The following is a 24,509-nucleotide window of genomic DNA, read 5'->3' on the forward strand; positions in this document are numbered from 1 at the left end:
ACATTGCTGAACTCGGAGTCCCGCCGATAGATGTCTCCGGTCCCTCCGTCCCCATTGTTTAATTATTCTGTATTTTTGATTATTCTGTATCTTCTTTTTTTTTAATTTCTATATTGCACTACTACTACGGACTGACGCAAAACTGCATTTCGTTGTACCCATACTTAGTATTAGTGCAATGACATTAAAGTTGAATTGAATTGAACAAGTTTCAATAGAAGTAATTGTTTGTTATTTATAATGACCCCCTAAATTTAAATTGACAAACATGAGGAAAATTGGATTGACAGAAATATCAGTAAAGAACATTCTAGAGTGTGGAGGGAAAGGAAAAGGAATAAAGTTGTTTTGATTTCTTGAGGGCCTCTGGGCTTATAAAAAGGATCTAATATAAAGACATGAGTACTGTGGAATGAAGCCAGAAGGTGGCAGCAATGCAACATTGCGGATGCCGGCTGCCGTAAAACTCCAAAGAAGAGGAAGAAGTAGAAATTGACAAACTGTGTCCATAAGAGTCAATGGTGTCCACTCTCTGCAGTCCTGCCAGGTGAAACAGAGGTTCCTGTGAACTTTCTCTAACCTTATTTACTGTATCCTGTGTCCCAAATGTAGACTCGGTGACTGCTTCGCTGAACACTTGCTTCGGTCTACCATGGCGCACTAGTTCTCCCGGTTGCTAATCATTTTAACTCCCCTTCCCATTCCCACACTGACCTTTCTGTTCTGGGCCTCCACTAACACCACATGCAAACTGGAGTAACAGCACCTCATATTCTACTCTAGTAGCTTAAAACCCAACAGTATGAACATTAAATTCTCCAATTTTAGGTAATTCACTCATTTATCCTCCCCCCAACATCCCTTCCTTCTCCCCCACCCCTCTCTTCCTCCCCCCCCCCCTACTTCCTTCCCCTGTGCCCCTCCTGGACTTCCACCTATTTCTCCCCTCTACTCACCCCCAACACCCCACCCATTTCCTCCGTCTGGCTCCACTATCCACAACTCTTCAGATCTGTCTCACACCTATTATTCTTATCTCTGCCCCTTGCTCCATCAATCTCCCCAACAAACACATCCCCCCCCCCCTCCCCACCCCCCCGCTGTTGACCTTTGGACTGCCACTACCCTTTTCCAGCTTTCTTATCCACCCCCCTACAATCAGTCTGAAGAAGGGTCTTGACACAAAATGTATCCATGTTTCCAGAGATGCTGCTGCCTGACCTGCTAAATTACTCCAGTACTCTTGTGTCCTTTAATTACTGCAGGGTGTTAACATGGAAACAGACTTATCTCTTTCCAAGAGTGCTTTTTTTTGTGCTTGTCAATTTTAAAACCAATTCACTTGGCTCTCTCATTCCCAATCAAAGCCATATTTTTTTTTTGCCAGTTCAGCCTGTGCAATACATAGTGTTCAATAATTTGTCAGCAGCATTACATCCATTTAACATTGTGGAAACATGTGTTTTAGCAAAAACGACCAGTATGACCCCGATGAAAGCTTATTTTAGTGAAACAAACCAACTTTGATCGACAGCACAATGGAGAACATATTTTCCTTCTTCACCAAGCTTGTCAACACAAATCATAGCAGACACCAGTAATATTGCTAACAAACCACCTCAATCCAGCAACCGTTTTTAAAATGACTTCGGCGCTGGCAGAAAAAAAGAGAAACAAACTGCTCTGAAAATAAGGCAGTCTGCTGCGAAGGGACTTCAAGTCCTCAACATTTAAAATAAGACAGTTTTACTAGAAACTCACTGAAATTTCTCATTGCATACTTGAAGCTTATGCATCACAACTTTGTTTGGGAAAAGCTCTGCACAAGACCTCAAGATATTAAAGATAATAATAATAATAATAATAAATTTTATTTGCGGGCGCCTTTCAAAGTCTCAAGGACACCTTACAGAAATTAACAAAAGAGAAAAAACATATAGTCGGAGTAAAATAAATAATAAGGACATCACCAATACACAAATTAAAGACAGAAATCGTTCCAAAGACAAAAAAAATCAAAAACACAATGTGAAAGAGAGAGCAGCGGCAGCTAAAGCGCGCCAGCGTCCACTCTCCCTTCCGACAGCCATCTTGGACACAGACTAACATATTAACTTACACACAAAAAAATCATCCCCCCACAATGGTTACCACTGTAATTGTGGATGATGCCCAGGGCACAGACCGACTTCGGAACATCCTCGAGAGGGAAGGTGAGCAGCCGGAAATGGTTGTGCATGTAGGCACAAATGACATTGGTAAGAAGAGGAAGAAGGTTCTGCCACGTGAGTATAGAGAACTAGGTAGGAGGCTGAAAAGCAGGACCTCTAGGGTGGTTATATCTGGGTTGCTTGCAGTACCTCGTGCTGGTGAGGGTAGGAACAGGGAGATAGGGTATCTGAATGTATGGCTGAGGAGTTGGTGCAGGGGGGGCAGGCATTTAGATTTATAGATCACTGGAATCTGGGGCAGGGTGACCTGTACAAAAGGGACGGGTTGCACCTTAATTGGAGGGGGACCGACATTCAGACAAGTCAAGTCAAGTCAAGTCAAGTCAAGTCAAGTCTATTCATCACATACACATATGAGATGTGCAGTGAAATGAAAAGTGGCAATGCTCGCGGACTTTGTGCAAAAAAAACAAACAACCAAACAAACTACAAACAGAATGCAACAGAATCACATATTATTTTACATATTAATTTTGTGTGCGGAAGGAAAAAGGAAAAAAAAAAAGCAATTTAAAAAATAAAAAAAGCAGTAGAGTGGTACAGTAAAGAGAGTCCCTGGTGAGATAGGAGTTTACAGTCCGAATGGCCTCTGGGAAGAAACTCCTTCTCAACCTCTCCGTTCTCACAGCATGGCAACTGAGGCGTTTGCCTGACCGTAGCAGCTGGAACAGTCCGTTGCAGGGGTGGAAGAGATCGCCCATGATCTTATTGGCTCTGGAGTTGCACCTCCTGAAGTATAGTTCCTGCAGAGGGGCGAGTGAAGTTCCCATAGTGCGTTCGGCCGAACGCATTACTCTCTGCAGAGCCTTCTTGTCCTGGGCAGAGCAATTCCCAAACCAGATTGTGATATTTCCTGACAAGATGCTTTCCACAGCCGCTGAGTAGAAGCACTGGAGGATCCTCGGAGACACTATGAATTTCCTCAATTGCCTGAGGTGGTAAAGGCGCTGCCTTGCCTTACTCACGAGTGCTGCAGCGTGTGATGCCCATGTCATATCCTGAGAGATGTGGACTCCCAGGTATTTAAAACAGCTCACCCTATCCACAGTATCCCCATTTATCCTCAATGGTGTGTACGTCCTCCGATGATGTGCCCTCCTAAAGTCCACGATCAGCTCCTTAGTTTTTTTGATGTTCAAGAGGAGGCTGTTGTCCTGGCACCAGAGTGCCAAATCAGCCACCTCCTCCCAGTAGGCCTTCTCATCATTGTCTGAGATCAGGCCCACCACCACAGTGTCATCAGCAAACTTGATTATCGAGTTGGAGCTGAACCTGGCCACACAGTCATGTGTGTACAGGGAGTACAGTAGGGGGCTGAGGACGCAACCCTGGGGGGATCCTGTGCTCAGGGTGAGGGACTTCGATGTATTCCCTCCCATCTTGACTACCTGGGGCCTGGCGGTGAGAAAGTCCAGGACCCAGGCACACAGGGGGGTGTTGAGCCCTAATTCCAGTAGCTTCTCGGTCAGTCTGGTGGGGACTATCGTGTTGAAGGCTGAACTGTAGTCTATGAACAGCATCCTCAAGTAGCCCCCCTTCTGGCTGTCAAGATGAGAGAGAGCGGTGAGCAAAACCTGGGAGACCGCATCGTCCGTGGATCTGTTTGGACGGTATGCGAATTGTAACGGGTCCATGTTGCGACAGGTATGTTTGCTAGTGCTATACGGGTGGGTTTAAACTAAAATGTAGGGGGGTGGAGTCAACAACGTGGACGCGTCTCCATGCAGCTAACGGACAAGAGAGTGTAGGAAAGGTCACGTTTAAACTAACAGGGCAGAGGGATGGGACCCAGTGCAAAGAGACAGAGGGCCATAAAAGGAGGACAGATCCAAAAGGTAGAAAGGAAATAATAAAAAACTAACCTGAAATCTTTGTGCCTGAATGTGAGGAGCATTCGTAATGATGTGGATGAATTGAATGCGCAGTTAGTAGTTAAGGGATATGACATAGTTGGAATTACGGAAACATGGCTGTGAAATAGCCAAGGGCAGAAAACGCTTGTTGGAGTTGTACACAGATCACCAAACAGCAGTAGGGAGGTTGAGGATAGTATCAAGCAGGAAATTAGGGATACGTGTAGCAAAGGTACAGCGGTTATCATGCGTGACTTTAATCTACATATAGATTGGGCCAACCAAATTGGTAACAGTGCTGAAGAGGAGGATTTCCTAGAATGGGTTTTCAAAATAATATGTAGAGGAACTGACTAGAGGGCAGGCCATCCTCGACTGGGTATTGTGTATGAGAAGATCTTGTTGTGCAAAGTCCCTTGGGCAGCAGTGACCATAATATGGTGGAATGCTAAGGTCCTGAACTTGAATAAGGAAGACTTTGAAGGTATGAGATGGCAATTGGCTAGGATAGACGGGCAAATTATACTTAAAGGGTTGACAGTAGAGATGCAATGGCGAAGATTTAAAGACCATATGGAGGAACTCCAGAAATAGTTCACCCCTGTCTAGTGAAAAAATAAAACTGGAAAGGCGGCTCAACTGTGGCTGACGAGGGAAGTCAAAGATAGTGTTAAAGCCAAGGAAGAGGTATATAAATTGGCCAGAAGAAGCAGCAAAAATGAGAGGACTGGGTGAAATTTAGAACTCAACAGAGGGGAACAAAGGGGTTAATTAAGAGGGGGATAAAAGAGCATGAAAGAAAGCTTGCTGGGAATATAAAAACTGACTGTAATAGTTTCTTTAGATATGTAAAAAGGAGAAAGTCACCAGACAGAGACAGGTGAATTTATAATGGGAAATAAAGAAATGGCAGAACAATTACACAAGTACTTTGGTTCTGACTTCACTAAGGAAGACACAAACAATCTCCGGAAATACTATGGGATCGAGGATCTAGTAGGAGGGAGGAACAGAAGGGAATCCGCATTAGTCAGAAAATGGTGTTAGGTAATCTGATGGGACTGAAGGCTATTAAATCCCCAGGGCCTGATGATCTGCATCCCGGTGTACTCAAGGAGGTGGCCCTAGAAATCGTGGATGCATTGGTGATCATTTTCCAGTGTTCTCTCGACTCTGGATCAGTTCCTGTGGACTGGGGGGTAGCCAATGTAACTCCACTTTTTCGGAAATGAGGGAGAGAAATCGGGGAATTATAGACCAGTTAGCCTTACATCGGTAGTGGGAAAGATGCTGGAGTCGAATATTAAAGATGTTATAGCAGCGCATTAGGCAATCAATGTTGGGATCAGTCAAAGTCAGCATGGATTTATGAAGTGGAAATTATGCTTGACATATTTTTTTGAATTTTTTGAGGATGTAACATGTAGAATGGATGCCAGTGGGTGTGGTGTATCTGGACTTTCAAAAAGCCTTTGACAAGAGATTAGTGTGCAAAATTAGAGCACATGGTATTGGGGGTAGGGTATGACAGACAGGAAGCAAAGAGTAGGAATTAACGGGTCCTTTTCAGAATGACAGGCAGTGACTAGTGGGGTGCCACAAGTCTCAGTGCTGAGACCCCAGTTGTTTACAATATATATTAACGATTTAAACAAGGGAATTAAATGTAACATCTCTAAGTTTGTGGATGACACAAAGTTGGGTGGCAGTGTGAGGTGCGAGGAGGATGCTATGAAGCTGCAAGGTGACTTGGATAGGTTGGGTGAGTGGGCAGATGCATGGCAGATGCAGTATAATGTGGATAAATGTGAGGTTATCCACTTTGTTGGCAAGATCAGGAAGGCTGATTATTATCTGAATGGTGTCAGATTAGGAGAAGGGGAGGTTCAACGAGACCCGAGTGTGCTTGTACATCAGTCACTGAAAGTAAGCATGCAGGTACAGCAGGCAGTGAAGAAAACCAGTGGCATGTTGGCCTTCATGCAAGAGGAATTGAGTTTAGGAGCAAGAACGACCTACTGCAGTTATACAGGGCCCTGGTGAGACCGCACCTGGAGTATTGTGTGCAATGTTAAGGGCCTGTCCCACTTATGCGAACTTGGCTCGCAAATTATGCGATCTCGTGGTCGCTTGAGGCATAGGGCACCGTATGGCTGCACGGGCCAGGTCCCACTTAGAAGCGCGGAGTTGTGCGGGGCTTCATAATTCTTGCAGTGGCAGAAATCTTCGCGCACCATGGCCTGTCAGCACGCAGGCACATTGCGGTCGTACGCAGCGTCTTGACGGCGTACGCAGCATCTTGACGGCGTATGCAGTGTCTTGATAGCGTACGCCTAGCGCGTGGCATTGCGCGATGACGTCACTGCCCGGCGTGGCGTTGCGTAATGACGTCACCGCCCAAAGCCATGCGACACCTAAATTCAGTCGGCCCGCCTCCTGCCCAGCTGATTGGTGTGTATGATGCAAATGATGTCACGCGCGAACTTAGCATGAACTCCGCTTCCGTTTGGTCACACCAAACGCATGCAATCGCATGCAAGTGGGACAGGCCCTTTAGTCTTCTAATTTGAAGAAGGACATTATTGCTATTGAGGGAGTGCAGTGTAGGTTCACCAGGTTAATTCCCAGGATGGCGGGACTAACGTATGAAGAAAAAATGGGTCGGCTGAGCTTGTATTCGCTGGAATTTAGAAAGATAAGAGGGTGTCTTATAGTAACATATAAAATTCTTAAAAGATTAGACAGATTAGATGCAGGAATTTTTTTCCCATGTTGGGGGAGTCCAGAACCAGGGGTCACAGTTAACGAATAAGCGGTAGGCCATTCAGGACTGAGATGAGGAAAAACTTTTTAACCCAGAGAGTTGTGAATCTGTGAATTCTCTGCCACATACGGCAATGGAGGCCAATTCACTGGATGTTCTCAAGACATAGTTTGATTTATCTCTTAGGGCTAATGGAATCAAGGGATATGGGGCAAAAGCCAGAACGGGGTACTGATTTTGGATGATCAGCCATGATTATATTGAAGGGCCGAATGGCCTACTCCTGCACATATTTTCTATGTTTCTATTACACAATCAAGACTCTTCACCGTTGACTCCATCTACACTTCACCTTGCATCGGGATAGCATTATTAAAGACTTGCCCCACTACGGTCATTCCTTCTTCTCCCCAATCCTGTCAGGCAGAAGATACATAAGCTTCAAAGAGCACACCAACAGAAGATAGACACAAATAACTGGAGTAACTCAGTGGGACAGGCAGCATCTGTGGAGAGAAGGAATGGGTGACGTTTCGGGTCGAGACCCAAGAAGGTGATGCTGCCTGTCCCGCTGAGTTACTCCAATCAATCAATCAATCAATTAATCAGCGTTTGGTGTCTATCTTTGGTTTAAACCAGCATCTGCAGTTCCTTCTTACACAACACACCAACAGTGTCAGGATCAGCTTCTTCCCCTCTGTTACCAGGCCTCTGAAGGATCATTCCATAAGCTGAAATATTGTCCTCCAGAGATTCATCTCTACCCTATTGCAGACATTAGACAGTCTATGGAACTGGTGCATTGCTATGCTGAGAACTAAACTCTGCATCTTCCCCTTAGCTCCACCTATTGTACTTGTGTGTGTGTTTGCCTTGATTGTATGTACCATATGCATAGTATCATCTGATTTGATTGGGTAGCATGCAAAGCAGGCGACAATAATAAAGATAAAACTAATCCAAAGCTCTAAATTCTCTTGCCACTTTAAACATTCTAAAACAGCATTTTATACCCCTGTTCAGCCACTGAACCAACACATTAGAGAGACCTATTGAGAATTGAGAATTGTGAGTGGGATTTCAAACTGAAGCAATCATTCACATTTCAACAAACTCAACATTCTTAATGGGAAATGTGCAGATTGTAGGAGAGTTCGTTAACAAGCTTGAAATGTTCAACAAGTGCAAATTAACAGGAGTCATTTGACATTTACGTACAAGCAGCACATGGAAGGCACATCTATTTCAAATAGGAACTGTAATCTATACGATTTAGCCACATCTATTAGCTTTTCCAATCCCTCATGATCCCTCATCAAAGCTGTTCAAAACAAAATTAGATCAGTTTTCAGCTGCAGCTTTGTTTCATCAGCACAACTGAATTTGGGCTGATGTATCCACATGTACTTCTTTTTGGCAGTCCCTCGGGATCAAGGATGACCTGACCTGAAGGATCCTGAAGGATGACCTCTGGATCTGTGGGTTCCAAAGTGTCCGATGAGACTAAAATGGGAACAACAGATTCTTTCACAAGCGGAGACTGACAGAGTGGGTGCTTTGCTCGTTTGTGAGGAAGTACGCTCCTTCTATCATTCACACAAAGCCTCTTTTCACTCCCAATGCTAAAACTTAAGGCTTTTGATAGTCATAGAGTCTTGCAGCATAGAAACATGCCCTTGATTGTATACATGCATGGTCTTTTTTGACTTGATAGCAAGCAAATAAACGCTTTTCATTGTATCTTCGTATACATGACAATAATAAACTAAACTAAAGTAATTCCATTTATCCCTTGGTGATTCAAATGCTTATGTAGTCGTTCTTGTACGTTGTGAGAGTTGGGAAAGTCATCATAAGGGTTCTCTTCAACCGACTCTTTTAGATGGCAGAAGAGCTGAACCAAATCACAGTGCAGATTCTAGCTACAAGAACAGCTGCCAAACAAAGATCAGCATGAACACATCCCAAGCCAAATATGCATCATCTACAGATAATAATATATATGACACATGATCAACATGGTATATACATGTCAACTCAAAAATTAATTGATTTGCCATATTGCAATCTTACTTCCAAATAGATTGGTTTATTTTTAAACAGCATCTTTAATTCCAGAGTAGTTGAATAAATGTCATTGAAACAAGTTGGGGTGGCACAGTGGTAGAGTTACTGCCTTACAGCGCCAGAGACCTGGGTTCGATCCTGACTATGGGTGCTATCTGTACGGAGTTTGTACGTTCTCCCCGTGACTGCTTGTTTTTTCCCCAGATGCTTTGGTTTCTTTCCATACTCCAAAGACATACTGTACAAGTTTGTAGGTTAATTGGCTTTGGTAAAATTGTAAAGATGGAGCAAAAAACATAAGTTTTAGAAAAATTAACTTTTCTTCAACTTGATATCTTGCACGTTTGCCTCTCAATACTCATTTTCCTTCTAGCTCTTTTTTGAACGTTTTCCTTGAATAAGATCTTGTTGTGAGCAAGTAAAATGAGCAAATGAGGTTGAGGGATTAAACAATCTCGCCTAGTTTAGGGCAGCACGGTGGCGCAGCGGTAGAGTTGCTGCCCTACAGTGCTTGCTACGCCAGAGACCAGGGTTCGATCCCAACTATGGGTGCTGTCTGTACGGAGTTTGTACGCTCTCCCTGTGACCCACGTGGGTTTTCTCCAAGATCTTCGGTTTCCTCTCACACTCCAAAGACGTACAGGTTTGTAGGTTAATTGGCTTGGTATAAGTGTAAATTGTCCAGAGTGTCAGTACCATTAATGTGCGGGGATTGCAGGTCGGTGCGGACTTGATGGGCTGAAGGGCCTGTTTCCACGCTGTATCTCTAAAACTAAAACTAAATCAGATTCAGTGGATAGTGAAGGTAGACACAAAATGCTGGAGTAACTCAGCGGGACAGGCAGCATCTCTAGAGAGACGTTTCAGGTTGAGACCCTTCTTCAGACTGATGTCAGGGGAGTGGGCGAGACAGAGATAGAATGTAGTCAGAGACAGCAAGACTAGTGGGAGAACTGGTAATGGGAAGGGGATGGAGAGAGAGGGAAATCCATTTAAAGTTGGAGAACCCAATGTTCATACTACATGGGGCATAAGCTACCCAAGCGAAACATGAGGTGCTGTTCCACCAATTTGCACTGGTGCCTCACTCTGACAATGGAGGAGGCCCATGACAGAAAGGTCAGATTGGGAATGGGAGGGGGAGTTAAAGTGCTGAGCAACCGGGAGATCAGGTAGGTAAGTCGGACTGAGCGGAGGTGTTCAACGAAAGATTGCCGAGCCTGCGCTTGGTCTCGCCAATGTACAGGAGTTGACACCTGGAGCAGCGTATACAGTAGATGAGGTTGGAGGAGGTACAAGTGAACCTCTGTGTCACCTAGAAAGACTGTCGGGGTCCTTGAATTGAGTCGAGGGGGGAGGTAAAGGGACAGGTGTTGCATCTCCTGCGGTTGCTGGGGAAAGTACCTGGGGAGGGGTTGGTTTGGGTGAGAAATGACGAGTTGGGGGAAACTTTTTCTAATCTCTTACCTCGACGGAGATGCAATTTTTTTCTGTATCGTATCTCCGGCCGCACTGCGGCCTGACATCAAGGAGTTGGCGGCCTTTGCTGGAGACCAATTTTGAGAGCTCTACCGCGGGTGCCTGCGGACTTCAACATCACTGAGCTTGCGATCCCTTTGCCAGGGATGGAACTCTGAGCTCCACCGCGGGAGTCTGCAGACTTTAACATCATGGAGCTCGCGGTCTCTGGTCAGGGACCGACTTCGGGAAACTCCAAGCCGCAGGAGCTTCTACCGCTCTGACGCGGGAGCATCGATCGCCCCGATGCGGGAGCTTCGATTGCCCTGAATGTGGATGGTTCGACTGCCCCGACCACGGGAGAATAAAAGAGAAAGTTGGGCTTTGCCTTCCATCACAGTGAGGAACGTGGGGAATCCACTGTGGTGGATGGTTATGTCAACTTTTATGTAGTTGTGTATCTTGTTTTATTTAGTACGGCTGTATGGTAATTTGAATTTCACTGTACCTTAATTGGTACATGTGACAATAAACTGAGCTTGACCTTGAGATCACAATAATCCCTATTTCCAAGTTTATGAAGACACATTTTTCCTTAGTTAATATTCTAATTGAGTAAAGCTATTCCGAGAAGCAATCTTGAACTAAAGACTAAAGGTTAAAGTTTTAATTACAATTATTGGCATGTTTTTTTTTGGAAGCAAAGCAATTTTTGACAGCTGCATGGAATTAGAGATATTGCTTTTAAGTCAAAATTCAGCTATGGTCATTGACTCTACATCAATGGAGCTTGTAAAATAGTTTCTTAAAGAAAGAAATTTAATTTGTTTTATCCAGTCTGAATTAATAATTACAATACAATATGCAAAATAGCTCTTTTGCCTACCCTAATGCCGACCAAGTTGTCTGACTGAGCTAGTCCTATTTGCCTGTGCTCCTCACATGCCTCCAAACCTTTCCAATCCACAAAGCGGCAGGCGGCAAGCAAGAATTTCATTTTTCTGGTGCATATGACAATTAATTAAACACTCTTAACTCTTAATGCAGCTGTTCTGAGAACAGAGAAAGTAAAGGGATGAGAGGTCATCAAACTGAAATGTCAACTTTACACAAATAGCCACGGCTGAGTATTTCCATTATTTACTGTTTCTAATTTCGAGCACCTGCACTATTTGATTAAGTTAAAGAAAACATAAGAATTGTTCAATATCAAGCATTTTAGCAAGTAAATAAGGAATATTTTTTTCCATACACAGAAATCTCTGCACCAAAAGACACAGGTTTAACGTCAGTGGTAAATAATCAAGGAGTGAGATGAAGAAATATCTTTATAGGTTCATATGTTCTAGGAGCAGAATTAGGCCATTGGCCCATCTTCTATTCCACCATTCAGTCATGGCTGATCTATCTATCTCTCCCTCCTAACTCCATTCTCCTACCTTCTCCCCATTACCTCTGACACCTGTATTAATTAAGAATCTATCAAGTGACAATAAACTGACGTTTGAACCATCTGTACTAATCAAGAATCTATCTATCTCTGCCTTAAATATATCCACTGACTTGGCCTCCACAGCCTTCTGTGACAAAGAATTCCACAGGTTCACCACCTTCTGACTAAAGAAATTCCTCCTCGTCTCCTTCCTAAACGAACGTCCTTTAATTCTGAGGCTATGACCTCTAGCCCTAGACTCTCCCACTCGTGGAAACATCCTCTCCACATCCACTCTATCCAAGCCTTTCACTATTCTGTACGTTTCAATGAGGTCCTGCTCATTCTTCTAAACTCCAGCGAATACAGACCCAGTGACATCAAACGCGCATCATATGTTAACCTATTCATTCATGGGATCATTCTTGTAAATCTCCTTCGGACCCTCTCCAGAACTAGCACATCCTTCCTCAGATGCTGTGCCCAAAATTGCTCACAATATTTAGCGATGTTACATTACTTCATCAGCGGCGCTGCAGTTCTGCCACTGGCCATGTGCGCGACTTTGGCGCCTTGGGGGGTGGGGGGTGGGGGGGGGGGGGAAGGATTAAAATGCTGTTTTCTCCTGCCTGTCGGAGTCAAACTTTCTCAGGCTGTTCAGCTGCTGCAGAAAAATTGTTCCGACTTATGTTCTCGGAAGCTTTTTAAAAAAAATCGCGGGACAATTTAATCCCTGGAGTAAAATAAAAAGCTACTTCTAACGCAGTCAACGCCTGCAACGGGACGGATCTCACGTCGGGGCAAAACATAAGGTAAGTCGTTTATTTTACATATAAACTTGTTTCTTAGGATGACGTTAAGTCAAATTTCATTTGCGAAAATTTGATTTTGGCCCCATTCGAACTGGCAGTGTTTTTCCTGGGGTTTCCGATATGGGGTTTTACAACGATTGCAACGTTCCAATCGATCAATTGCAACGTTCCAATCGATCGCGTTCCACAAAAACCCACTCGCAAGATGATTAAAATGCTCATTAATTTACGGGAATTAAACATTAAAATTCCTTCCATTTGGCCTATAAATTAATAACAATGAGATTTAAAAATCATAGTATATTGTGAATTCTTGTGTGAATGTTATTTGGACACTTAGGCTATTTAAAAATGTTAACCTTTTCTTAAGAAATGGATAGATGTTTAGATCTAGTAATTGAATTTTGTAATTAGCTACAATTATGTAACTAACTAATTATATGCTTTAATTTCAGGTCATTCAAGTAAGATTGTTTCATATTTGTTTCAGAATGCTTCAACCTATAATAACTGAAAAATTCATTCAGTTCTCTTAATTTTTAAGAAAGTTATGGGCTTTTGACTGTCCTCGATCACAGCTTTTGAGTTAAGTCAATGGAAAAGCAATAGGGAACAAGATGCGAATTTCAGAGTATGAAAATGGCCATAACGTTTTTAATACTGAAGATATTAAAGTGAATTAGGTGTCAAATTAAACTTCTTTTTATTCTTTATCTGATGGTATATATTGCAGACTTGATTTTTTAAATCTCAAAATTTTGTAACATTGCTACAATATTCTAAATGCGGCCTGACCAGCGCCTTATAGAGCCTCAGCATTACATCCCTGTTTTTGTATATAAGCCCTCTCTAAATAAATGCTAGCATTGCGTTTGCTTTCTTTACCACTGATTCGACTTGCAGATTAACTTTTTCTCTCATATCTCACATGGCTCTAAACTTTAAAGAGTAACGTCCCAGTCTGCTCAATCTCCATTCATATTGCTCCTCGATATCTCTGTATAGCCAGTATTAATAATCATTACTGGGCCCATACGGAATACATCCAACTCAGTAAAGCTCACTCTCTTCTCTAATGCTGGGACTCAAAATCTGGTCCAATGTACAGGCAATTTGACTAACTTCAAAGCTAGGATTATTTTTAAATGAAGCTTCAGCACTTCTGACCTCTGAATTAAAAATTGCAAGAAATGTTAGGTAGCACCTGTGGAATGCAAAACATAACCAAAAGCCCTTTGCCAGAACGGGGATAATTTTTAAATGTTGAGACGGTGGGGAAGAGATGGATAAGACAAGGGGCATTTCTGATCCAGTGAGACAAGTGAGTTACTATGATGATAAGTTGTTGAAGGTGTTGTCTGGTTGATAAATTATTGAGCAGTCATAGAGAGAACACAAACAAAGGAATATCCAATTCTGATACAGAGAAATCAAGACTGGGGACATGACATTCAATGAAGGCTCAATCTCATCTTGTTGAATGGCAGTGTAGACTCCAGGGACATTATTACCTATTCCCATCCGTAAGATACTGTAATATCATTACTAATATGTCTCCAAGGAGCTAATCGTTTACTCTTGCAGTGAAATCCTGTCAAAACAAAAAATGATTTCTGAAAATGGTAAATGATCGGGAGAAGCTAAATTCATCGTTAAGTTATAAAAATGATCATTAGACTAGTTGAAAACTTAGCCCAGAGTCGGTGAATCGAAGACCAGAGGACATAGGTTTAAGGTGACGGGGAAAAGATTTAATAGGAATCTGAGGGGTAACTTTTTCATACAAAGGAGGGTGGGTGTATGAAAAAGTTCAAGTTCCCATTCCCATACTGATCTTTCTATCCTGGGCCTCCTCCACTGTCAGAGTGAGGTCAAACTCAATTGAAGGAACAGCACCACATATTTTGTTTGGGCAGCTTACAACCCTGAGGTATGACATTGATTTCTTCAATTTCAATTAACCCTTGCATTCCCTCTATCTCCGACCCTCCCCCACCCTAGTCATTCTACTAGTTTCACTGTTTTTCTGTTTAGTTTCACTGTTTGTATCTACTCATGATCACCTTTTCCACTTCCAACAATGGACCATTGTGGGCTCTGACTTTCCTCGTTCATCGTTGCTGGCATTGATTTGTTCTTTTCAGACCTTTCATTCATTTGTTCTTCGTGCATTTTCATACCTCTAGTTTCCCTCTACCCTGACACTTAATCTGAAGAAGAGTCTCAACCCAAAGCATGACCTATTCCTTTTCTCCCGAGATGCTGCCTGACCCGCCGAGTTACTCCAGCATTTTGTGTCTATCATCAAAATTTCCTTCACTTGGTTTGAAGCAAGCTCTGCTTTGAATTCATTTGAGATTGGAATGGGATAATTAAATAGCTGACTTAAAGAGGAAGTTCTAATAATATACTTGAATTATTGAAAATGTGCAACAGATAACTTTCTGTTTGGTCACAAAAACAACCATAATTCAGAAATTTCATGAAACAAGATAATGGATGAAAATAACAAGAACTGTTGCACATGCATCAACCATACACCCAAAATATTCAATAATTGTAACCATGGTGAGTTTTATTCTCCCCTAATAAATGTTGCCTTGCTTAAAATATGGACTTTGTTTATCCTTGCTGGAGCCAAATTAAATTTGCATCCATCTCTCCAACAGATCCACATTTCAACAGATCCAAGGAATTTGCTGCCTTACATTGCAGCCCACCTGCATTCATTGTACACATTGGCTTGGATAGAGTGGATGTGGAGAGGATGGTTCCACTTGTGGGAGAGTCTAGGACTAAAGGTCATACCCTCAAAATTAAAGGACGTTCTTTTGGGAAGGAGATGAAAAGGAATTTCTTCAGTCAGAGGGTGGCGCATCTGCAGATTATTTTTGCCACAGAAGGCTATGGAGGCCAAGCCAATGGTTATTTTTAAAGCAGAGATAGATAGATTATTGATTAGTACGGGTGTCAGGGGTTATGGGGAGAGGGCAGGAGAATGGGGTTAGGAAGGAGAGATAGATCAGCCATGATTGAATGGTGGATTAAAATTTATGGGCCGAATGGCCTAATTTTGATCCTATTACATATGACCTTATGTTCTTACAAAAATGTAGAGGTTCACTATTGGGTCCATTTGGTGTATATGCAGATTCAGAACCTTACTACACCAAATACAAGGTGTGACAAGACCGACAAAGCACGAAGAGTAAGTAAGTTAAAAATCTACAATTAAGCTAATTTAAAAGCTCCTTTTAGTCTACAGATGCCACTGAAGAACATTTCAAAATTCTGATGTTGATTAATTAACCAGAGGGGAATTGAATGAGAACATGCCAGTTAATGCATGATATTTATGTTGATGTTCTTGTTCTTTTCTGCATAAAAGTGCTTTACATCACTGCAGGTCAATATTTATTCGTGAAAATTGAAAGAACGCAGCATTATTTTCTGTGTTTAATGTGGGCAAGCAAAATAGGAAAGCACATTCTACAAAAGGCCAGAAGAGCAAACTTAGCCAAGGATCATACCTCTGATAGATGAAGCAGAAGGGTTGTAACATCATAGTTTGTAAAATCAATTTATTTGTGAAGCCAGTCAAAACAATTAAGGCTGTTTTGATTGGTGGCACATGAAAAAAAATAATTGGTGGGAAAAATGGTGTTTGATGCAAACATAGAACTAGCATCTGCCCCCGGCAGTACATTCCAGGCACTCAGCACCCTATGTGCAAAAAATAAAATTGCCCTGCACATCTCCTTTAAACGTTGCCCCTCTTACCTTCAAACTTTGATACAAAAAACATACACCAGCCAATGGCTTACATGCATGGTTCTACATGATTGCAGGACTCCCACATATGTAGCGGCAACTTCAGCATGGCTGCCATCTTTCTAATCCAGCCCTGTGGTTGATCACAAACTATCGAAGCTTCACAGTACTTAAGCTGTGAGGTCCAAGAAGACAGCGCCAGCCTTCTCCCCTGCCTGGAAACTGTCCTCTATGTCTTGGCACAGGAGGGTCACCTGGTCCGCCGTTGACCTAGCACTTCGGAAGCCAGCCTGTTCTTTAGGCAGCTGGGGGTCGATCACTGGATTGAGACGTGTGTGGAGGAGACGTTCCAGGAGTTTGTATGGAACACACAGCAGTGAGATGGGTCGGTATCCCTTGGGGTCCTCGCTAGGCTTGTTTGGCTTCGGCAGAGCGATCACCTTGGCACGGCGACAGATCTTTGTCTGCTTCAGGCAGCGGAAACACGTGGAGAGGAAGGAGCACAGCCAGTCAGTTGCCTTCTTGCCTTGGTGTTTTATGGATGCCGTCGGTGCCTGGAGCCGTCGGATGGCCTGCTCGATTTCTTGTGTTGTGAAATCATGGGATAGGTTGGAGTCGCAGCTCGGGGCCCTGTGTAGGTCGTAGACTCTCACCGATGTTGTTCTGGTGAAGTCCTTGTCTGCGTTGGGGAAGCGGCCGTTGCCCAGCAGTCGCGACGTGATGGAATTTGCATTGATGGGGCACTGTGCTGGGGTTGTCGACCTGCCCATCAGCTTATTCATGGTCTGCCATGCCTGACGGCTGGAGTGTGTGAAATCAATTGATTCCACTGTCTCCGCCCATCTTTGCCTGCGTTTCTCATTTAATCTGCAGATTAGGTCGTTCGCTGCTTTGTCCCTCTCTTCGCTGGTTTGTGATTCTGTGTGGGCGCGAAGCAGGTCTTCACATTCGTCATCCCAGCAGGGAACATAGGCTTTACGTACACCGCGGGGGATGTTCTTCTTGGCGGCGGCCAGCAGCATCTTGCAGTATGAGTTGTAGGCGTTGTTCAGGTTGGTGGGGCATGGGTGTGGGAGGCCAACGGCTGCCTTATTCACTTGTTGTGTGAAGCCTACCCAGTTTGCTTTCCGGAAGTTCCACCTCTTGACGTATTTCTGTTCCATGGGCTGGACCAGAGATGGAATGGTTATGAGCGATGGTCGATGGTGTGACCGGGGAAACCTGTCCAGGATGCATCTTACTGGGTGCGGTTCATTGTTGCGACATTTTGCGAAGGCCAGGTCCGGGTTGGTGGTGCTGTTCCAGCATGCAGAGTAGAAAGTGCGTGGCTCCTTTGGGTCGTATAGGAGTGTTGCATCGCCGGTCGAGGCCCACTCTGCCAGGAAGTCACCGTCAGCGTTGGAGCTGCTGTATGCCCAGTGTGTATGATGGCTGTTGAAGTCACCAGCATACACGGCAGGGGCTGGGACATCTGGCAGAGATGTTGGGACCAACCTGCTTGGAGGCGGCTTGTAAATGTTGACGATGGTAGTGTCTTGCACTTTGGTTGTGATCCATTCTACCTCTGCATCCTCTGCGGACTGTGCTATGGCTGACCAGGCCATGTCGTTACGAACGAACGTAGCTATGCCATGATGTTTGTCGGCCGTGTGACCGACCAGGGTATACCCAGGAAATTTCAGGAAGTTCTTGTTTTCGGTGTGAGTCTCCTGCAGTTGAACTATAGTCGCCTTGTTTTTGATGGCAATCTGTTCGATGACGTTGAGCTTGGCGGTGGTAAGGCCTTCAACATTGAGCTGCAGTTGCGCTAAACCTCGACAGTTGGCGGCATTTAACGGTACCGCCTGACCTGGGGAGGCATGGCTTTTAGCGGTCTGCAGACGTGGTAAAGACATTGGTTTCGCTTTGTGGGCTTTTGAGCCTGTAAGCTACTCGGGGAGGAGGCCGCGTAGAGGCTGTCTTTGTCTCCCCCCGTAGAGGCTATCTTTGTCTCCCCACGTAGAGGTTATCTTTGTCTCCCCACGTAGAGGCTATCTTTGTCTCTGGATGCCTACAAGCTACCCCAGTAAACCAACTGCCTGTCCTCGCTGGCATCGCCCCAGCCAACATCAGACGAGAAGCAGCCACACTGGCCCTCTCTCGAAAGGCACAGACCAGTGAATCCCACCTCCTCCATCAGATCGTCACAGAGACACCACGACGAGTGCGCCTCAAGTCACGGCAACCCTTTGCCACGCAAGCCCAAGAGCTGCTCTGCACAACACGGGCTGACGCTTCTAAGGCCACCTGCCAGGACCTGCCCCGAAAGCAGTGGACAACCCTCAACCGTCTGAGGACAGGCGTCGGACGCTATGGAGTAGCGATGAAGAGGTGGGGCCTCGTGGACAGCGCCTCCTGCGAGTGTGGGGACCCAACACAGACAGTGGAGCACATCGTCACCAGTTACCCCAAACACCGGCCACCGAATGGTGAACGAGGTCTGATTGACCTGGACGATGACACGTTGGCCTGGCTCGCCACAACGGAGCTGCAGGTCTAAAAGACATACGACAGAAGAAGAAGACAGCAGTTAAGCTGTTTGCTCATCTCATACTGGATGCAACCTGGCACAGATTTAGCAAAGCTCTTCATTGTTTGTTTTTTAATAGTTCCCCCATGTTCAAACAGGAACGTAGCTTCATGAGTTGCAAGGTTGTTCTGTGGGATTTACAATCAGCATGACACCAAATCACTCAGAGCCTCACAATTCAAGTCTTGGTGGAAATTCAGACGCAAAGAACTGGAGGTGCGGGTTTACAGAAAAAGATACGAGAGTAACTCAGCAGTTCATGCAGCATCTCCAGAAAACCTGGACAGGTGATGATGTGGGTCGGAATCCTTTTCAGACGGGTTGTGTTTGGGGTAGAAAGCTGGGAGAGGCAGATCAAAGTCTGGCGAATGGTAGACAGATTCATGTGAGGGGGAGAGGGGGGGGGGTTGAAAGGCAGATGGTTGGACAAAGGCCAGAAATGAAAAGACAAAAGAGGTGATAAAAATTGACGTCAGAGGAAGGAATATAAGTGGCAGGGCAGGGGGAATGGGCAAAATGGGTGCAAATGGGACGGGGGGGGGGAAATGGGGGGGAAATGGGGGGGAGGGGGGGGGGCAGATGGGGGTGGAGGATTGTGTATAGGTTAGTTACCTAAAATTGGAGATTTCATTTCAATAAAATTTGAAATGTTCTCATTTTGTTAAGATGACTATTTATCACTTTAATTATCAATTCTCACTGCGTCATTATTTCATATTTTCAAGTGCAATGTCAATGGAATCAACACACAAAAACATTACAACTCTGGATCAAACTTGAAAGCATGAAATAATTACCTAAACATTCAAATTCATATCTGGTTGAGCAGATCAAACAGTAAGAGCACTAATGAATAACACGACTGCAGAAACCAGCAATTAATCTCCTCAAATTTCATTTTTGTTTGCATGCTATCCATAGTGTAACTGAGTCATACAGTGTGGAAACAGGTCCTTTGGCTCAACTTGCCCACGCCGATCAACATGTCTCATCTACACTAGTTCCACATGCCATCATTTGGCCTATATCCCTCAAAACCTGTCCAATCCATGTACCGAAGATAGACACAAAAATCAGTAGAAACTAAGCCGGACAGGCAGCATCTCTGGAGAGAAGGGATGGATAACGTTTCGGGTCGAGACCCTTCTTCTTCAGAAGAAAAGTCTTGACCCGAAATGTCAGCCATTCCTTCTCTCCAGAGATTCTGCCTGTCCCGCTGAGTTACTACTGATTTTTGTGTCTATCTTCGGTTTAAACTAGCATCTGCAGTTCCTTCTCCCACAATTCATGTATCTGTCTAATTCCTTCTTAAACATTGCGAAAGTCCTTGCTTCAACTACCATCTCTGGCAGCTTGTTCCATGCACCCACCACCCTTTGTGTGAAAAAGTTACCCCTCTGATTCCTATTAAATCTTTCCCCCTTAGAACTATGTCCTCTGGTTCTCGATTCAACTACCCTGGGCAAGAGACTCATGATTTTATAAACCTCTATAAGATCACCTCTCATCATCCCATGCTCCAGGGAATAGAGTGCCAGCTTGCTCAACCTCTCCCAAATGCTCAGACCCATGAGTCCTGGCAACATCCTTGTAATGCATTCCGGCACCCTTTCCAACTTAACAACATCTTTACTATAACATGGTGAACAGAACGGAAGACAATACTCTAAATGCTGCCTCACCAACATCTTGTATAACTGCAACATGACCTCCCAACTTTTATACTCAATACTCGGACTGATAGAAATCACACTGCACAAGCCATGCACAAGTATAATATGCAGTGCATGAAAAATAACCAGGGAGCAGAAAATGGTTTTACAGCATTAATGTTACAGCAACAAAGTGCAGATTTTTTTTAAAGTGCAAGGGCCACAGTGAGATAGGCTGGTAGATCAGGATTAAATCATTAGCTTATTGGATGTCTGTTCGGTACTCTAACAATAGTTAGGGAAAAGCAGTTTTTGAGTCTGGTGATACACGCTTACAGACTTCAGCCCAACAGGATTGGGGAGAAGAGGAAATGTGGGGTGTAGTGATGGGGCTGGTCTTTGTAATGGACTGGGCTACATCCACAATTGCGTCAATGTTGCTTTCCAAGGTTAACATTCGGAAATATACAAATACTACTAAATCACACCACTGGAAACCACCTGCAGAAACTTCTTAAGTCTGAAGAAGGGTCTCGACCCGAAACGTTGCCTATTTCCTTCGCTCCATAGATGCTGCCTCACCCGCTGAGTTTCTCCAGCATTTTTGTCTACCTTCAATTTTCCAGCATCTGCAGTTCCTTCTTAAACAGCAGAAAATTATTTCTCCTTTTTTAAGAATGACGAAAACTGAGACTCTTACTTAATTATGTGCGAACAGGGAACTTCCACTTGGCTGATAACCATTGAGGAAGCAACTGCATTCTTGACTCCATCAAGAGTCTACTGACGGATTCAAGCAATGTTATGTAAACGTCCACACATTTCTGGCATTTGCACATGGAAATCAACTTATTGGACCCATGCCAGGTTAGATTTTGTCCGTAAAACAAACGCATTCATTTGACTGCAGAAGGACAGCAGCATGGGTGAAAGGGTAAAATCAAACAAGCAAAATACCATAGATGTTGGAATGCTTGGTTTAAACTAAGTTCATCTTACTGCATTTGGTTTCAGATGCCTTAATTAGTTTTACTTTTTATTTTGTAACTTTTTAAATTAAAAAAGAACATTAGATAATCAGACATTGAATCTCAAACCTTTAATAGCCAACTCAGCTTTGGGAAGTGGTTTTTCACTGACAAGGCTTAGTAGTATGATTTATTACCAGTTTGGTATCAGTTTGAATAGGCTCATGCCAGTCAATCAGTGGGTTCTCGGTTTAATTGGTGAGCACGAGAAATGAACCATTGAAGGTTTGTGGTTTTTATTGTCTATCAAATGGGCCACCTGAACTGTTAATAGTTTCCAGTAAGACCAGCCCCTTTCAATTGCCAAAGCTTAGCAAAGATCTTCATAGTTATTCAAGATAAACTAGAAAATATACTTGTGTCAGAATGCATTGTGATGTTAACTTCAAGAGTCAAGTCAAGAGAGTTTTAATGTTGAAGGTCAAGTCAAGAGAGTTTTATTGTTGAAGATGGCGCTCCTGAGAGGGCGACGTCGCGGAGCTCTCAGAGTCAACCTGCTTTTTTGTCTGTCTCTTGTTATTTTGTGCCATACTACGGTAACAGCATGGTCAGCAAACGGCGTCTATGACCAGGCGACCCTACTACGGGTGAGAGAGTGCAGTCCTTTTGGACATTTAGACCCGAGCACGTTTAACGCCTACCCTGAGCTAATACGCTACGGCGACTCGACGCTAGGCCGACACCCGGACAACGACAGGCCCAGGCGGAGACGCGGCAGACGGGGAGGGGCCGAACGACGACTCTGGCGCTTGGTTAGCAGTGGAAGGCTAGCCCTCCCGGTCATACTGTTTGCTAACGTCCAGTCTCTGGTAAATAAGATGGATGAGCTCCATGCTCGGATCTCCACGCAGAGGGACTTACAGGACTGCTCCATGCTGTGCTTCTGTGAAACATGGCTGGGGGAAAGGACACCCGACGAGGGGATAACACCAGACGGCTACACGGCCTTCAGGGAGGACCGGAGCGCAGCGGACAGCGGCAAGACCCGCGGCGGAGGAACGGCCGTCCTCGTCAAACAAACCTGGTGTACCGACTGTAAGCTTATTTCTAAATCTTGCTCTGAGAATGTGGAGTATCTAACTGTGAAGCTACGGCCGTTTTATCTACCCAGAGAACTGCAATGTATTATTGTGAGTGTCGTGTATATTCCCCCTTCCGCCAAAGAAGTGGCTGCACTCAGGGAGCTACACGACATGATCAATGAGCATGAAAACAAATATCCTGATGCTGCTTTTATTATTCTGGGAGACTTTAATCATTGCAACCTCAAGAAAAACATACCAAAACTGTATCAGTTTGTGACTTTCCCAACTAGAGGAAATAAGGTACTGGACCACTGCTACAGTAATATCAGAAATGCTTTTATAGCTGAACCAATACCCCACTTCGGCAAGTCTGACCACCTGGCAATTCGGCTCAAGCCCACCTACACCAAGAGGCTTAAGGCACAGCCAGTCACAGTCAGAACTGTTAACACCTGGACGGACAGTGCACAGGCTAGCCTGCAGGGATGTTTAGAGGCTACAGACTGGAACATCTTTAAGGTGGCCACAGATGACATTCATGAATACACAGAGGCTGTGAGTGACTACATCAGCTGGTGCACATCTATATGTGCCCCTCCCAGAACTGTGCGTGTGTTTCCAAACCAGAAACCTTGGTTCAATGGAAACATAAAACAGAAGATCAGGAAAAGGCAGGAAGCTTTTAAGTCAGGAGATCAAAGGGAGTACAAGAAAGCCCGGTACGAGCTACAGAAGTCCATCAGAGCTGCAAAGAGGGCTTATTCCCAAAAACTTGAAAGCTTTTACCTAAGTAACAACACACGCAGTATGTGGCAGGGAATCCAAGCAGTCACAAACTACAAGAAAACAGTACCAACCACAGACCCCCAGGATGTCACCCTCCCAGACAGCCTTAATACCTTCTACACCAGGTTTGACAGACTGAACACAGACACCCCCTCAAAAGCCCCCTGCAACCCCACGGACACTGTTTTTCAGGTGACACCCATACAGGTCCTGAAAGCTCTGAGGCAGGTGAACCCCCACAAGGCTGTGGGACCAGATGGCGTCCCTCCTAAAGTTCTGAAGGCCTGTGCAGAACAACTCACTGGAGTGTATGTAGACATCTTCAATCTGTCTTTAAACCAAGCAGTGGTCCCCCGTATTTTTAAATTTTCCACCATTGTACCAGTTCCAAAAAAAACAAACCCATCCACCCTGAATGACTTCAGGCCAGTGGCACTCACGCCAGTTGCCATGAAGTGTCTAGAAAAACTGGTTCTCACACATATCAATCACATGGTCCCGGGCACGATCGACCCCCTCCAGTTCGCCTACCGCCCCAACCGCTCAGTGGACGACGCAGTGGCCATTGCTTTACACCACATCCTGCAACACCTGGACAGCAGAGGAACATACGTCAGAACGCTGTTCCTGGATTACAGCTCGGCTTTTAACACCATTCGCCCGGGCAGGCTGACTGAGAAGCTGACAGACCTCGGCGTCCCGACTCCCACCTGCAACTGGATCTTGGATTTCCTGACTGAAAGACCACAGGTGGTGAGGATGGGAAGGAGGGTGTCTGCAGAGCTCACCGTCAGCACAGGATCACCACAAGGCTGCTGTCTCAGTCCCAAACTTTTCACCCTGTACACACACGACTGTGTCTCCACCCAGGAAAATACCATCATTATTAAGTATGCGGATGATACCACCATCCTGGGCCTCATCAAGGGGGGGGGACGAGTCGGGCTACAGGAGTCTGGTGAACGACATTCTTGCCTATGGTGAGGTGAACGACCTAAGCCTCAACACAGACAAGACAAGAGAAATAATAATGGACTTCAGAAAAAATCCACCCCCCCTGC

The 24,509-nt window shown here is 44.5% G+C and overlaps 1 protein-coding gene across 2 annotated transcripts in view; it reads right to left on the minus strand.

Annotated features, from left to right (window-relative positions):
• nedd4l (NEDD4 like E3 ubiquitin protein ligase) overlaps positions 1 to 24,509 on the minus strand; it is a 399,262-nt gene that overhangs the window by 248,586 nt on the left and 126,167 nt on the right. The window lies entirely within an intron of this gene.

This window comes from Amblyraja radiata, chromosome 1 (genome assembly GCF_010909765.2).
Source record: "Amblyraja radiata isolate CabotCenter1 chromosome 1, sAmbRad1.1.pri, whole genome shotgun sequence".
Taxonomy (NCBI): Eukaryota; Metazoa; Chordata; class Chondrichthyes; order Rajiformes; family Rajidae; genus Amblyraja; species Amblyraja radiata.